Here is an 18,542-nt window from a genome sequence, read left to right on the forward strand (position 1 = left end):
GAAGTCGGACATCTGGAAGATGGCTGGTTGACCTAGTCTAATTAGCTAGCATATTACCCTTTTAGTAGTATAATAGATTATATAGGATAGCATTGCTTAAATGGGGGGAGGGAGCCTTTTTCATCAGGAAGAGATGAACTTGGCAGACAAAAATACATAACCCCTATATCTGGACTGTGAGCCAGCTATTATATATGCACTATACTGCCAAACCGGTCATTAAAAAATTTAACTGCTTTCTTACACCTTACGCCAAATAGCTGTTGCTCTTAAAACCCCTCCTCAGCCCCCATCAGTTCACCCAGATTACCTTCTGATTGATCAGTTTCTATGCCAGTCAGTGTCAAAAGCTCTGCCTCCTAGGGAACCATTGGTTCCTTGCACTTCACCCCGATTTGGTCCTGATTGGTTGGTTTCTATGCCAGTCAGCATTGCCAAGCCTATCAATGGGCCTTATGAGAAAGGTGAGGCTAATCAGCAGCCCCAATGGAGGCCGAAAGAGAGGTGTGGCTATTGGCCAGGCTCTGAGAGAGAGAGGCAAGGACTGATCAACAGATGTCACAGAAGCTACAAATCAGACTCTACTTCTCTCTCTAGACCTCTCTTTGGGCCTGATCTGAAGCTCCGTTGGTAGTCAGTGCTGGGTTGCAGAGTCCACGCCAGCAGGCAGTCAGTGCTAGAACACCTTCAGAAAATTTGACATGAAGTTTTGAAGCTTGCTGTCAATGCAACAAAATAGCATACATATCAAATTTCATATATATCAACATATGTGTAACTCCATATATTGAAAAAAAGATTCATTATTATCCAGTACATCTAGTATATATATTGCTAATGGGTGAGTCAACTTAGCCTTTTATAGATATAGAATAAATTTCCTTAATTAGACTTGTTTTCTGATGAAGCTAAACTTTTCCAACACAGGGAAGCACCCCAACTTCTCTTTCAGGTAATTGTCAGCAATTCAGCAGTAAGTATCAACATGAAGCAGATTATTATTGTAGATTATGCAGGGAGAACAAAGGATAAAATATTTAATTGCAGCAGTGCTTGACTATGTTTTGTTCAGTGAAAAAAACTTGAAGTTATTTTCAAGGTCCACCATTTCTCACTCTTTTCATTCAGGTCCAGTTTCTATCTTTCTAAATCCCCATTTTTCAGGTCATGAAAAGAAAATAGGATTCCATCGAATCTCCTATCTACCTACTCCAGGACTTCTGTAAGATCAAATGAGATGAGGCATGGGAAAACATTTCACAGATGTTTGGTTAAAGTATGAAATGCTTTCACCTGGCTATAAAGCAAGTATTCTGCTGTTTAACATTAGATACTAAAGTTGTAGTAGGGTTAAAATCCCTTGTATTTATCCTTTAAAAGCCCATAACAACACTTTGTTTCTAATGGCCTGAGAATGGTTCAATTTACTGATGCGTGGCACATGTGTAAAAAATGATAATTTCATTTATCTTTGGCTTTAACAATAACTATTGGGAGAAACAGAATGTCCATTTTTTTAATGTGCCATTTCTCTTTTAAATATGATATCAAATGAAGTATAATAAAATGGAAATATGTATAAGCACAGGAGGAAACAAAACAATATTCCTGTAATCAAACTAAATGAATAAAATAATAATCATAAAAATACCTGATACAATAATACTTAGATTACAGAATTAAGTGCACCAATTCAGTGAAAGTTTATTTAAAAACATTCTGGCTTATTTAGTGACACTCATCCATTTCTTTATTAATTTTCTTACTTTTTTACATGGATAAACTTTTTATTTATTTATTTATTTTTCATTTTTTATTAAGGTATTATATGTGTACATATCATGGCATTGCCCTCCCACTTCTATATATGCCCTCACCCCCCAGATTTTTGCATCTCTTGGTTATGCTTATATGCATGCACACAAGTCTTTCAGTTGATCTCTTATCTCCTCCACCTCTCCCTAACCTTCCCACTGTAATTTGACATTCTGTTTGATGGTTTACTGTTTCTGTATCTCTCTTTTTGTTAAACAGTTTATAATTTTCTTTATTATCCATAAATGAGTGAGATCATGTGGTATTTTTCTTTCATTGACTGGCTTATTTCACTTAGTATGAAGTTCTCCAATTCCATTCAGGCAGGTTGCTGCAAATGGTAAGAATTCCTTCTTTTTTATGGCAGCATAGTATTCCATTGTGTACATGTACCATAGTTTTCTGATCCAGTCATCTGTTGACGGACTCCTAGGCTGTTTCCAAATCTTAGCTATTGTTAATTGTGCTGCTATGAACATAGGGGTGCATATATCCTTTCTTACTGGTGTTTCCAGTTTCTTATGATATTTTCCTAGGAGTGGGATTGGTGGGTAAAATGGGAGTTCCATTTTCAGTTTTTTGAGGAAACTCCATACTGTTCTCCACAGTGGCTGCACCAGTCTGCATTCCCACCAGCAGTGCACAAGGGTTCCTTTTTCTCCGTAGCCTGGCCAGCACTTGTCATTTGTTGATTTGCTGATGATATCCATTCTGGCCAGTGTGAGATGATACCGCATTGTCATTTTGATTTGCATCTCTCAGATAATTAGTGACTTTGAGCATGTTTTCATGTGTCTCTTGGCCTTCCTTCTATCTTCTTTTGAAAAGATTCTATTTAGGTCCATTGCCCATTTCTTTATTGGATCATTTATCTTCCTTTTATTAAGTTGTATAAGCTGTCTGTAGATGTTGGAGATTAAATCTTTATCAGTGATAAAATTTGCAAATATGTTCTCCCATACAGTGGAATTTCTTATTGTTTTGTTAATAGTTTCTTTTGCTGTGAAAAGCTTTTTATTTTGATGTAGTCCCATTTGTTTACTTTCTCTTTAGCTTCCATTGCCCTAGTGGCAGTATCAGTGAAGGAGTTCTTTCGGCATATGACTGAGATTTTGCTACTTGTGAATACATCTAGTATTTTTATGGTTTCCCGTCTGATGTTTAAGTCCTGTATCCATTTTGAGTTTATTTTTGTGTATGGTGTAAGTTAGTGATCTAGTTTCATTTTTTGCACGTATCTGTTCAATTTTCCCAACACCATTTATTGAAGAGACTGTCTTACCCCATTGTATGTTCATGCCTCCTTTGTCAAATATTAATTGAGCATAGTGATTTGGGTAGATATCTGGATTCTCTATTTTATTCCATTAATCTATATGTCTGCTCTTGTGCCATTAACATGTTGTTTTGAGAACAGTTTCTTTGTAATACAGCTTGAAATCTGATATTGAGAACCCTCCTACTTTGTTTTCTCAGGATCGCTATTGCTATTTGGGGTCTTTTTTTAATTCCAGATGAATTTTTTAAGAGTTCTTTCTAGGTCTGTGAAATATGCTGCTGGTATTTTAATGGAGAGTGCCTTGAATCTATAGATTGCTTTGGGTAGTATGGGCATTTTAATGATGTTGATTCTACCAATTCATGAACATGGTATGTTCTTCCATCTTTTTACCTCTATCTCTTTTTTTCAGTGTCCTGTAGTTTTCCGTGTATAGGTCTTTTACCTCCTTAGTTAAATTTATTCTTAGGTATCTTAATATTTTTGGTGCAATGATAAATGGGATTGCTTTTTTAGTCTCTCTTTCTGTAATTTCACTGTTGGTGTATAGAAATGCCATGGATTTCTTGGCATTAATTTTGTATCCTGCTACATTGCCAAATTCATTTATTAAATCTATCAGTTTTTTTATGGACTCTTTTGTTTGTTTTTTATGTACAATATCACGTCATCTGCAAATAAGGACAATTTTACTTCTTTTCCAATTTGGATGCCTTTTATTTTTTCTTCTTGTCTAACTGCAATGGCTAATACTTCCAGTGCTATGTCAAACAGGAGTGGTGAGAGTGGGCATCCCTGTCTTATTCCTGTTCTTAGGGAAAATGGTTTTAGTTTTTGCCCATTGAGTATGATGTTTGCTGTGGGTTTATCATATATCATTTTTATTATGTTGAGGTATGATTCTTCTATTCCCACCTTGTTGAGAGTTTTTATCAAGAAGGAGTGCTGGATTTTGCCAAATGTTTTTCTCTGCATCAATTGATATGACTATGCCAGTTTTATCTCTCACTTAGTTTATGTGATGTAACATGTTTATTCATTTGTGGATATTGTACCATCCTTGCATTCCTGGGATAATTCCTACTTGGTCATGATATTTGATCTTTTTTATGTACTACTGGAGCCAATTTGCTAGAATTTTGATAAGGAGTTGGACTCTATGTTCATGAGGGATATTGGCCTGTAGTTCTCTTTCATTGTGTTGTCTTTATCTGGTTTTGGTATTAGGGTGATGCTGGCTTTACAGAAGGAGCTTGGAAGTGTTTCTTCCTCTTGGAACTAGCAATGCAAGAAATGCTAAAGGGTCTGCTGTAAATAAAAAAAAAAGAAAAGAAAGAAAAGAAAAAGAAATAGGAAGCGAAAAAGGAACACGGGTATAGAGTAAAAATGGCGACAAATAAGTACTTATCAATCACTTTAAATGTAAATGGATTAAATGCCCCAAACAAAAGACACAGGGAGCTGAAACCAATTTGGCTCAGTGCATAGAGCATTGGCCTGCAGACTATAAGGTCCCGAGCTCGATTCTGGTCAAGGGCATGTACCTTGGTTGCAGGCACATCCCCAGTAGAGGGTGTACAAGAGGCATGGGATTCTCATCTATGTTTCTAACTCTCTATCCTCCCTTTGTCTCTGTAAAAAATCAATAAAAGAAATGAAAAAAGGCATAGGGTAACAGATTGGATAAAAAAACCAGACCTATATATCTGCTGTCTACAAGAAACCCACCTCAGAAAAAAAGACACACACATACTGAGGGTGAAGAAATGGAAAAAAAGTTTTTCAGGTGAATGGAAATGAAAAGAAAGCTGGGGTAGCAATACTTATATCTGACAAATTAGATCTCAAAGTGAAGGACATTACAAGAGATAAGGAAGGCCACTTCATAGTACTAACGGGAACAATCCAACAAGAAGAAATAACTCTGGAATACATATATGTACCCAATACAGAAACACCTAAATATATAAAAAAACAAAACAAAAAAAGTCCTGGAGGATATTGAGGGAGAAATTAACAGCAATACAATCATAGTAGGAGATTTTAATACCCCACCATCACCATTGGACAAATCCTCTAAACAAAAAAATAAGTAAAGAAACATCAATTCTAAATGACTCACTATTAGATCAGATGGAATTAATTGACATCTTCAGAACATTTCACCCCAAAGCCACAGTATATACATTCTTCTCAAGTGCACATGGGTCATTTTCAAAGATAGACCATATGTTGGTACATAGGCAAAGTCTCTTCAACTTCAAGAAGACAGAAATCATATCAAGCTCCTTCTGATATCACAGTGTCATAAAACTGGAAATCAATTACAATAAAAACAATCCAATGAAATCAAACACATGGAGACTAAACAGCATGCTATTAAACAATAACCGGGTTACCAGAGAAATCAAGGAAGAAATAAAAAACATCATGGAAACAAATGACAATGAAAACACAACAATCCAAAATCTATCAGTCACAGTGAAAGCAGTCTTGAGAAGGAAGTTCATAGCTCTACAAGACTACTGCAAAAAAACAAGAAACAGTGGTAATAAATTACCTAACCATACAACTCAAAGAATTAGAAACAGAACAACAAGAAAAGTCCAGTATAAGCAGAAGGAAGGAAATAATTAAGATCAGAGTGGAGATAAATTACATAGAGACCAAAGAAATAATACATAAGATCAACAAAACCAAGAGCTGGTTCTTTGAAAGGATAAACAAGATTGATGAACCTCTAGCCAGGCTCACCAAGAAGTAAAGAGAGAGGACTCAAATAAACAAAATCAGAAAAGAAAGAGATGAAATAACAACAGACCCCACTTAAATACAAAGCACTGTTACAAAATACTATGAATAACTCTATTCCAACAAACAACCTGGAGGAAATGGCAGATTCCTGGAAAAACATAACCTTCCATATCTCAATCAGGAAGAATCCAAACAGCTCAATAGACCAGTAACTGTGGAAGAAATTGAAGCAGTCATCAAAAATCTTCCAGCAAACAAAAGCCCAGGGCCAGATGGCTTCACAGAAGAGTTTTACCAAACATTCAGGGAATAACTAAAACCTATCCTCCTCAGACTATTACATGGATAAACTTTTTATATATGTTATGGAAGCATAACTTTCTAATTATGCAAATATTAATTGATCCCTAAAATGTTATATATTTAAAATAAACATGTTGGTATTTCTAGGTCCAAACATTTCTGCAAAAGAAAGTATTTGAAAGGCATTCTCAGATCTGGCCAAAATAATGAAACAGATCCCGCAAGGTGGAGATCGGATGCTATTTTGATAGACGCAGGAAATAAGGGCTGCATCTGCCCACTTCAGTCCTTGTTGTCAATTCTTTACTTGCACTGTCTTTCAGCGATTTTCAACCTTGGGAAGAATGAGGTATATAGTTAACATTAAGTAACAAGGTCACCACTAATAATGTCCAGGAGGGCAGACAGTCTAGTTCTAGATTCTGAATGGGTCATGTGGAAAGAAATGAGCATAAAATATGAAAAACCATTGCATGTAAATTCAGTGACAATAATACACAACTTCTATGCTTTACAAAGCACATGTTAATACACAGTTTATTGTGATAATCACAATAAAATCATGAGGAAGGAAAATGTCTTCATCCACATTTAAGAACAACAAAAATCATGTTCAGAATCAAAAGGCATTTTTAAAGTCAGAAATTAATAATAAAATATGCTTTCCTAAGCAAGACAAGGAGAGAAAAGGAAAAAGTCCAAAGTGTTAATTGTTAATTTGAATTTAAAAGTGAATGTCAATGCAAAATGCCAAAGTAACTCAATACATATAAAATATTAGTAGTCCTGGTTGCAGGAGGGAATAGAGAAGAAAAAATAAAGCAAAAAGCTCCATAAATAGTAAATTTGACAATAGAAGGCCTTTATGGTTCTGTCCAAATGTATAATTCAGTAAGACCTTGAGTCTGTGGTTTGTTGAAGTCTATAATACAATTAAAATTATATGAATTTGAACTTAAATCACAATCCTCATTTTCTTCAGGTCTACTAGCTGCTCTTAACTATTAGCTATCTTTGTTGCCCATGTTGAAAAACATTTATGTTACTTTTTCATAATATAAGTACTTATCTATTTTATTAGCTGTTGAATACCTATTATCTCAATTCATTTTTGAAATTATTTTATGTGTTAGTTCTATACACATAGATACTACTAATATAAATTTAAAACCTATGTTATGATGATTTTTAATCATCAAAATTGTTAGCTCTTATTAGAAGTCGTCCCACTCCCACCATTTCTACAATCAGCTTATATAATTTTTGAGACAGGTAAAACCCCAGAAACAGTTAAGCCTACTCATTTTACCTTATAGATGAGATGCAAGGGTTTAAAAATAATCCTCATTCTAAACCAAACCCTTAGAGTTTAAAAGAAAGAGAGCTCACATCTCAAATCTCAATCTTGTCCTTTATCATTATGTACAGAATAGCTCTGAGAGCTGGATAGCTAATTTAACAGTTCAGGTCAGATTTCTTTTTCTCTTTCTTTCTTTCTTTCTTTCTTTCTTTCTTTCTTTCTTTCTTTTTTCTTTTTTTTAGCTCATATAAAGTTTAAAAATATGATAAATGAAGAATACAATATATTATTTAAAAATTATAGGGTAATTATGTAATTTATTAGGTCTACTAATAATGTCGTTTTCTAATACTTTTTAAAATCGAATTTATTTAAACAATACAACAAAATTTAATCAACAATATAGTTGCCGTTGTTTTCTACTACTTGTGCCCAATGCTCAGGAAGCATTTTAATCCCTCTGTTGTAAAATTCTTGTGATTTTGATGCAAAAAATTCGGTCAATGCATTTTTGAGGCATTCTTCATTATTAAATTTTTGTCCAAGAAGAAAGTTTTGCAAAGAACGAAACAAATGGTAATCGGAAGGGGCAATATCAGGAGAATATGCAGGTTGAGGGAGAACTTCCCATTCCAACTGGCACAGTTTTTCAGCAGTGATTCTTGCAGTATGCGGTCTTGCGTTATCGTGGTGAAGAATTACGCCCTTCCGATTAATCAGCGCAGGTTCTTTTTCTCTTAAGCTTGGGCTAACCTTTCCAATTGGGCACTATACACTGCACTTGTAATGGTTTGGTTAGATGGTAAAAGTTCATAATGAAGAATTCCTTTAAAATTCCACCAAACACACAACATCACTTTTTTTGCATGCAAGTCAGGTTTTGGTGTGGGCTGCGGAGCCTCATTTTTGTCCAACCATTGAGGCCGCCTTTTCAAATTAACATACAGCACCCATTTTTCATCTCCATTAACAATTTGCTCTAAAAACGGCAAACGGTTTTGACGAGAAAGGAGCGAACTGCAAATTGTGACTCTTTGATTACGGTTGTTGTCGGTCAACTCATGAGGAACCCATTTTCCAAACTTTTGGACTTTGCCAAGTGCACGCAATTGATTGGAAATTGTTTTTTGTGAACAATTTAAAGTTGTCGCAAGCTCTTGTTAGGTAATTTGAGGATTTTGCACCAAAAGAGCTTGAAGAGCTTCTTGATCAAAATTGGACACACAGCCTCGACCACTCTTGTCATCTAACGAAAAATTTCCCTAGCGAAATTTCTCAAACCAATGCTGGCATTTTCCGGCGCTAACTGCATCTTGACCAAGAGCACTACAGATGTTTTTTGCAGCCTCACTTGCTTTTCTTCCTAATTGGAACTCGTAAAGCACGCAGTGCCGAATATGCTCTTCATCCGCCATCTTCTTAGCCCTAGTTTTGCAACAAAAACCAAACCAAACACAAACTTTTTCAAGCAAAACTTGTTAATTGCACTTCACACGTTCTGTAGATACCACGTGTTTGAAGGTTATGTCAATACAAGTCAACGCCAAGCAAGATTTTAAACGAATGTTGAAAAACGACATTAATTATTACTATACCGGATAGAAATGAAAACACCAGCCTCTTTTGGGACATTAGGTTAAGCAAGTATGTGAATAGAGGGCACTCCACTCCAATTTACTGGGCAGTAATAGAATTCTAAATAAAACATGTAATTGTCAATTTATTCACTAACAGAATATGTAATAAGATATCTCTATATTTCAAAATAATTATGGTTTTGTGCGATCTATAATATTAAAATACATATTTTATATCAAGATGGAAAAAATAAAAACTATCATTTATTTATATTTTAGTTTTGACAACTATTTTTTAAAGAAACATTTTAAGTTGAGAGTGAAATATGAAGGAGGTAAAGACATTTTCCATATAAGCTCTGATCTCACATATACATAGCTTCCCCCATTGTCAACAGCCCCCATCATGTGATCCATTAGTTATAAATTATGAATCTACATGGGCATCATTATCACTCAGAGTCCATAGTTTAATTAATTCTATAGGTTTGGACAATTATAAAATGATATGCATCAAACACGATACTATCACTAGAGGCCTGGTACAAAAAATTCGTGCACGGGGTGTATGTTTCTCAGCCCAGCCTAGAATTGATCAGTTGGGGCTCTTGTAGGACTGCAGCAGGTGAGACTCTGGTTAGCTGGTCTTCTCTGAGGGCAGGTCTTGTTTAGAAGAACAGAGTGCTCTGCTATATTTCAAAGGTTTCTTTTCCCCCTCACCTTGCAAGAAGCAGAGGTGATTTTTTTCTACAACTTTTACTGTGTGAACCTGGTTTAGTTCCTAGAGGTAAATCTTACAAATTGTGAGGGCTCCTCTATGTTTGGGTCCCCCTGGAGGGTTTTTAACTCTCAGAGTTGTCCACACTAAGCAGAAATTCATCAGTAACATTTCTGGTTTTCCAACTCTGACATTGGTTCCCCTGGCAGTTTACACTCTTGAGAACATGTCCTGTTAAGTTGTACTTTCTTTTATTGATTTAACTCTCCAGTTTTGGGTGGAATGGTTTTCCATATGCTCTCCCCCTATTGTGTATCTAAGAAATGTTGATTTTTCAGTCTATTCAGACTTTTACTGTTGTTAGGAAGAAGTGGTGGTGCCTTCTGAGCTCCTTCCAGGGTGACCCAGAGCCCAGAACTGAGCTGTTTGTTGGTTTGTTTTTGTTTTTATAACATAACTAACAGCACTCAATCTGTTTCTTTGAACTGATTAGAGTCCTATGTGTCCACCCTTAGGTCACTGTTCATGTTGATACCTGAATGAACTTCTGTGACTATTTATAACCATTTATTTATTTTTTTTTTACTTTTTCCCCTGATGTTTGATAATCTGGATGTTGCAGTTTATGAATTCTGTCTTGTTAACTGTAATTGTCTAAAAATGTGTCAAAACAAATGTCTCTTTGTCCAACTACCCTATGGGCAGCTATATCTTAGAATCTATTTCTTTCCAAAAGCTTTAGCCTCCTGATTACTTTTCCTGCCTCACTCCTTTCCTTTCTTCCTTCTTTTGACTTATAAATTCTGGTGACTGTAAGATCTGGGTTATCAGAAATCCTGTCATAAGAAAACTAAAAATGTTGCAATAGTACCATGCAGAAAAAATGACAATTGCCTGTATTGTCATCCAGCAAAGATATTTTATTCAATATATTGTGATAGCAAAGGGAATAAAGTTATAGCACCATATTTCAAGGAATTTGCAATACACTTGTATTGCATACAAGAAAATAAAAATGTGTACATATCACTATCACAGAATGTCAGGTAAATGTGAGATAACAAGATACATGGTGTTATCTAATTTAATTCAAGGAATCCTGAGTGTATTAACAAGCACTGTGCTGCAGGCTGGAGAGAAAATGATGTTTTTTTAGCAGCTCTCTGTCTAATGAGAGAAGAGGAAAGTAAACAAGCCATTATGATACAATGAGAAAAGTGCTATGAGAGAGAAAGGTTATAATAGTTAAAATGAAAGAGAGCACGTATCCCACACATTACTGTAAAGCATTTTTTTAAAAATTAAGATTTTAGAACAACTGAAAAACCTCCTAAAGATCCTGAATAAAAAAGTTGCAGATATTTGGAGGGATCAAGGAAATGGTATATATGTTGACAAGTTCTTTCTCTTAAAGCTCAATGCTATTGAGGACTACAAAGCCAGGGAGAAATATTCTCAAATACTTTAATCTTTTAAGATAGCCTCAATTTTCTCTAAAATCTCCTTGATGAGTAAAATTATATTAATCAAAACAAGTGAGTTTGAACATTTGCCAGAAACTCCAAGAAATGTATAACTCCTATAAATGTTAACTAAAATAAATACAAAATTGTAGAAGCATAAACAGTTCAACTCAGAAGGTTTGGCATAAACAACATGGAGAAGGCTCATGTATCTCAGTTTAGCCCCTCAGAATATGGTCTTTACTTCAAGTTATACTAAACATGGCTCTAATTATTAATTAGTAATATAATTTATTGACTATTTTTATGCTTTATAATTTCAGTCCTATCAATACATTCTACAGTAATTCTAGTTCCAATTTATAAAAAAGGGAAGAGATTGGAGAAGATAAGAACTAGAAACTTGGCCAAGTCACTCCTGATCTATGTCTTCTAATAACTTGGCCATTTTTTTTTAATAACATTTCAACTTCTGGTAAAATCTTTGTTCCAAATTTTGCGATTTTACTTTACCCTCTAGCTTTCTTTTGCCTTAAAATCTATATAAAATTTCTGCAAATAAAATATATATTTTCTTTCTCATGTTAAGACTAAACTTTCCAAAATATTAGTTGTGCTAGGAAATTAAATAAATAAATCCTAAAATAAAGAAATGTTCTAAAGTTAGCACCCCCAAAAGCCTTTGCATTAATTTCATGTACAGTGTTTTTTTTTCTGTTTTCTTTTTTTAACAGAATCATGTGCCCATTAGTTTAAAAACCACCATCCATTAAACACACGCTCTCCAATTTGTACTATAAAATAACTCATTTGATTCCTTAAATATTATTTAAAGAGAGATATCTAAAACAAAACATAAAGTAACTCGTGTCATTTAAAAAATGTATTACATGACACTAAGTATGTTTGTTTTCACATTGTCATATTGGTAAACATTTATATTCTCTAACTTAAGCATGCATTTTTTAATGTGAGTGGTACATCTTCCAAAGGGACAAAAATGATATCTTAGGGGATAAAATATTTATATAGATAAAAGCCTAAGCAACCGTTAAGACTGGATGACCAAACATCAGAATGATCGGCAGGTAGCTATGAAGTGCACTGACCACCAAGGGGCAGACGCTCAATGCAGGAGCTACCCCCAGTGGTCAATGCACTCCCACAGCCAACCTCTCATGTTTCCTCTCCCTGGCCAGCCCTGTTTGGCATGGGGTGAGATGGTCCCAATTGGCTGGGAGGGACTGCACCCATGCATGAATTCATGCACCAGGCCTCTAGTGTTAAATATTATAAGATGCATAGTTCTGCAAAGACTCACAGTACATCAACAGATAGATAGTATATTTTGGTCTTAAATGTTATGGTGACGGGCAATTAGGGAAAATACAATAAAATGTTTAAAAGCCTCGTAGGGAGTAGGGACAACAATGAAAAATGTTTGAAATATACAGTTCTCAAGATTAGACCTCAGTGGATCTCAGAATCTTCTATTTTAAGAAAGAGCGAGAGAAAACTTAAGTTGTAGAAGTTTTTGAAGTGGAAAAGGACAGGTTTAATATATGGGTCCAATGTCTATTTATCCACAATTGCAAAATGTCAAAATTCTGCTTTGAAATAAAAGAAAAGGATTTAATAAATTGGCATCTGAAGAAATACTAATCTAGATATCCCTGAAATCTCATTGATTACCTTTGTTTTGGTAGTTTGGCAACAAGCCATTTCAGCACATCTGCATTAATGGATCAGCAAACGAATAGCATCTGATCACAGTTCCAGAGCCTCCTGTACTCCTTCCTAGAGAGGCCACTTCCCTTATGCTCACTGAGTAAGTGAACATTTCAGGGGCTGGGGTTTTCTTCTAGAGTTAGTTCCACAGTGTGCCCAGACCCATCACATCCTGACTAAGAATAAACCTGACCTGAATATATGTGAGGCTATTTATTGTCTTTACTTATTCCTCAATATAAACATTCATTCATGTAACACATGAAATAGTCATGTGTTTGCTCACAGATTGCTGCCCCAACCTCATTCAAGTGTTATTAAATACACAGAGTATTTCTGTATTACCTTCCTAAAATGTAAGTAAAAATCTATATATAAAAAATTATCTGGCCCTACAGGTTTCAGATAAGATGACAAACATGCAGAAAATGCCAAGTTTTGCCAAGGCACTCAAGAGCATGTAATAAGGTATGAAGTGCAGAATAGGAAAAATAGAAAACTAGGTAACATTGTGTTTGTAGTTAAGAGATGGTTAGGTGTGATAACTACACATGTGTGGCATGAACCTGAGAAATGATTTCCTTGACACTATGGTCCTTTATTGTGCATTCTTCCAATTAAAATTTCTGCAGCTTTTGCTTAAGATTTCCTCTGAAGACAAGCTAGGTTTCTCCCTTCCTTTCACCAGCAGTGTTCAACAAATAACTACCTGATATTTGGGGTATTTCAATCTTCTGATTTGCTTACTATTGAAGGTGGGTTTTAACAATTTTCCCAAGGAGTGGAATCCCAGTTGCCATGGTATCGCTACTTCTCTGCTTGTGCTTACTGCCCCTTCCAAATCAACTCCTTGCTCTCCTTATCTCCTCTCTGGGTCTGATCCTGGGAGAATACGATACAAACTAAATAAAGACTTCTAGTTTTTCATACTCCTAACCAAGGTTTGGGAATCTGTTGATTAAATCCTATATTAATGCCAGTACTTCTGCTTACTTATATATCTCTAAGGCCTTCCCAGCTCCTATCTGGCTTTATAACAGTTTGCTTTTACATTCGTTATTATGATTTTCTATTGGCCAATTAATCAAAAATTATTATTAATTTTGATATTATTAATTAATATCTATTGGCCAATTAATATTCTGCAACATTGGTTTAAACCAATACTGTTAGCTTCAAGGTTCTTCATTGTTTGAACCTGTTGTCTAGTTCCATAATCTACTGAAAGTTATGATATCCTGGCTAGATTAGACTTTCACTGTGCCCCTCCATCAGACCTAAATGCTCCTCTGTGTCATAACAGCTCTTACTTTCAACAGCATAGATGCAAGCCCCAACAGTGATCAGTATGCTCTACTACACTGTAATTAAGGGGGCTGTGTCCAGCCATTTTCTGAGATAATAAGATCTTATGAATCATGATAACTATCATCATCATCATAAAATAATTATCGAAGACTTACTAAGTGCAATGAACTATGCTAAATGCTGTTCTGTTGCGTCTCATCTCTACAAGCTAGCTCTGTTTATGATTACAGACTGAGAATAGTGAACTAACACACTCAAAAACATACAACTAGGAAAAGATTGAGTGGCGATTTATCCCCAGGATATCTGACTACAGAATCCATGCTTTTAATCACTATTCTATATATTTTTCTAAATTCTTCCAAACTAAAGAATTCTTATTCTTTGCTGGGAAAAGTCTTAGTCCCAGTGTAAATAATTAGGCTCCTGTTGTTCATGTTGTACTAAGATCCCTCTCACTGGTGGCTTATAAATTTGACCTTTTCTTATCTTTGCTTGCTGTCTTTCACAGACCAAAAGCCATAACTGAGCAAGAGATATAACTGATACTTCAGCTTCAACTTCCAACCATCTGTATTATATTATTTTTTTCCTTTAAATATATTTTTTCAGAGAAGAAGGTACAGGAAGAGAGATAGATAGAAACATCAATGATGAGGAAGAATTATTGATCTGCTGCCTCCTGCATGCCCCCTCCTGGGGATTGAGCCCACAACCGCAGGCATGTACCATTGACCAGAATAGAACCCTGGACTTTTCAGTCCACAGGCTGACACTTTATCCACTGAGCCAAACCAGCTAGGGCTGTATCATATGATTTTTAATGAAAAATACTACAGTTAAAATCAGTTAGTCTTAAACTATTCTTAGATAGATGATGATAGATAGATAGATGATAGATAGATAGATAGATAGATAGATAGATAGATAGATAGATGATAGATAGATAGACCTCAATGCTTTTGGCAAAAACAGGCAGGGGAGGAACAGAATCTTAGGAAAGAGGAAACCTCTCACTATACTTTGAGTGGAAGAAAAAGAGAAAATTAGATTTCCTTGGTAAACTTGTTTGTCAAATGGCTGATCCTCCTCCTACTGCATTTCAATATAGTAGGAAATGAATGCAGTGATTCTAAGAAATAACCATTGAGATGAATCCTATTCCAGGAATCTCAGACATTTATTTTCATGTAGTTCAGAAAAAAATAAGATAAAAGAAAATTTAGAAAAACTATAAGCCTCCTGCCCTTTACACTAACACCATTCCCTTCCTTCCCTGACTACACATTTTCCTGCACACAAGATAATGAAAACCAAGGGTAGTATTTGTTTCATTTATGAAATAACAACATATGTTTATTGGCATTACATTCATTTTCTTCAATTATAAACATATTTAATAATATGTTTATGACTTCTATTGATATGAATACATATAATACATATTCATAACAGGTTATTATGCAATATCATCAACACTTAAAATTCTTGCTTTGAAATAAGGCTATTTGGACATTCAGCCTGTAATATTCGCTAGCTATGTGGCTTAGTATAAATCACTTAGCAATTTGTGTCTTATCTAAAAAAATAAGCATACAAACATTACACCCAAAAGTAGCTGTTCAGAGAACTAAATGAAATAACCAATTTTATTGAACTATCTTAATGTCTGATATGTAGTGGATACTCAAAAATTTCCTATTACTTTTATTATATGAATAAAATAGGTTTTAAAGTGGTCAGAATGTTTCTAATTTCTCAGATATAATAAAATAAAACTATTTTTTAAAATGGCCTGAAACTTTTCTTAGGAAAATAGCACTATTGGATAACCCTAGTTTTCATGATTGTTTTTGAAAATGAATTATGATCTGAATTTTTTATTTTATATAAATTATTCTGAAACTATCAGGAGGGCGGAGAGCTAATTAAAAAGGTTCTCTGTAGAAAATCTCACCTTGGCCTAAAGCCGATAGATCAGAAAAAGAGGAAGAAGCACAGAAGGGAAGGTAGTGTGGTACTGATGAATTTCTAATGAACACCGAGGGTCAACAGGTCAGGCTACAATAGTGTGTGCGCCATAAATAATTTTTACTCACTTAAACCTGCACACACACAGACCTTTTATGCCTTCTTCATATATAAACATTTGTAGGTTCTGAACAGGAGAAAACTAATAATTTATAAGTCTACAATAGGTTGATTAATGATTAAAAATTAAGATGTGTATCAATGTAATTCATTTCCCAGAAACATAATGAATGATAGAAACTATGTGATAATAGGTATGCAGTTTTGTCCTGTCATGCTCTTTTGAGCCAGCTCTTTTTAAGCTTTTATCCTCACCTTCTACCTCAAAAAGTTCAATTGTTTTTAGTTTGTTTTAATTAAAATTAGCAATGACCTCTATGTGACTTATGCCGGCAGTTAAATTTCAGTTGACATTTTATTTAACTTTTAAGGAGCATTGAGCAAAAGTGATTATTCCTTCATCAAAAAGGTCATTTATTTACTTCATGTCCATGGCATTACACATGTCTAGCTTTCCTTTTCTCTCCCTCATTTCTCCTTCTGGTTTCTCTTCATCCTTTGACCTCAGTTTATTGATATTGAAATGCTTTGATATTATCTTTAGGATGCTTTTAGTTTTTTAGTCTATTTCCTCTCTTGATGATCTCATCCAGGTTGTCTTCCAAATTCATATATTTGTAACCCAAAGAACTCTCCTGAAATCCCAAAATAAACATATACCTTGCTATTGAACATTTCAAGCTGTAGAGGGGAAGTTTGGAGGGGTTGGGAAGTTCAAAAGAAAGCTCCCAATCCCTCCAAACTTGCCCTCTACACTTGCTGAGCTTATATGAGCCTCCATCTTAGATAATGACAATTCTAGCCATCCAATTATTCAGGCCAAATAAGTTGCTGTTATCCTGGACTCTTCTTGTTTGTTCAGTCCCTTCATTCATTTTGTCAACTTGGCCTGTCATTTCCATATTTCGAACTTTTCTAGAGTCTAAACACTTTGGACTGCTACTGCCCTGTTTAAAATCACAAGTATCAGGCATCCAGATCACTGGAACAGTCTCCCTAACCTGTTTATGTAATCTGTCGTCAAGGCAGCAGACAACATATTCCTATTGAAGATTCATCACATGATGTAATTCCTCTTCACAGAATCCCCTAATGCTTTCCCCTCTCATCCAGAGTAATAAACAGTGTTTACGATTATCTATAAGACCTAACACATTTCCTCATATGCACTTTGGCCTCACTTCTTTCTACTCACCCCATCCCAACCATAGTGCTTCTTTTCCTTGAACATGCCAGATATCCGTGATACCTCATTGCTTTTTCAGTTGTTGCTTCAACTGCCTATCATACTATTCCATCATCAATCTATCAATAACTTTGCCCAATTATCAACATTACTTTCAGATCTTGCTCAAATGTCACTCTCTTAGAGATGACCCCTCCTACTGGCCAACCAATTTAAATTTGCAAATCCCCCTTGTCCCAGCACCTTCTCTTTCTCTTCTTAATTTTTTTCCCCTCCAAAGCACTTATACTATCAACACACCTCATATTTTACTTCCTTTTGTTGTTTATTATTTATATCCCACTATTTCAACATAAACTCCTTAAAGGCAGGGATATTTATCTTTTTTGTTTTTAACTGCTGTATTTCTTCAATCTAAAACAATGCCTGCCTCAAGGTAGAAGTTTAATATAGAATTGTTAAATGAATGAATATTAAATGCCAAAGTATTTGTAGTGATAGCAGCATTTTGGGAGGACACTGGGGACTCCAGGGATATCTATATAGGTAAAGTGCTACTAAGTTTGGACCTTGAATTATCACATTTTACAAATAAGGAAGATTGTAAGCCAAGGCAGCTGTGTGCCAGCCATGTGCTGATAGAGTTAATATAGTTATCTACAGGTGACTTGTGCTGGAGAGTGATAAGAAAGGGCTTTACTAAATTGTTCTTATCCCATCTGGTATAATAAGACAGATCTCCACACTAGAAAATTCTGATTTGAGAATGTCTTCCTTTTTATTAAAAACAAAACAAATGGAGAACATTATGCTAAGTGAAATAAGCCAGTGAAATGAAAGAAAAACACCACATGATCTGACTCATTTATGGATAATAAAAAACATTATAAGCTGATGAACAAAAAGATAGATACAGAGAAAGTAAAGCATCAAACAGAATGTCAAATTACAGCGGAAAGTTTGGGGCGAGGTGGGGGAGATAAGAGATCAACCAAAGGACATGTATGCATGCATATAAGA

This window comes from Pipistrellus hanaki, assembly GCF_964339955.1.
Source record: "Pipistrellus hanaki genome assembly, chromosome: 1".
Taxonomy (NCBI): Eukaryota; Metazoa; Chordata; class Mammalia; order Chiroptera; family Vespertilionidae; genus Pipistrellus; species Pipistrellus hanaki.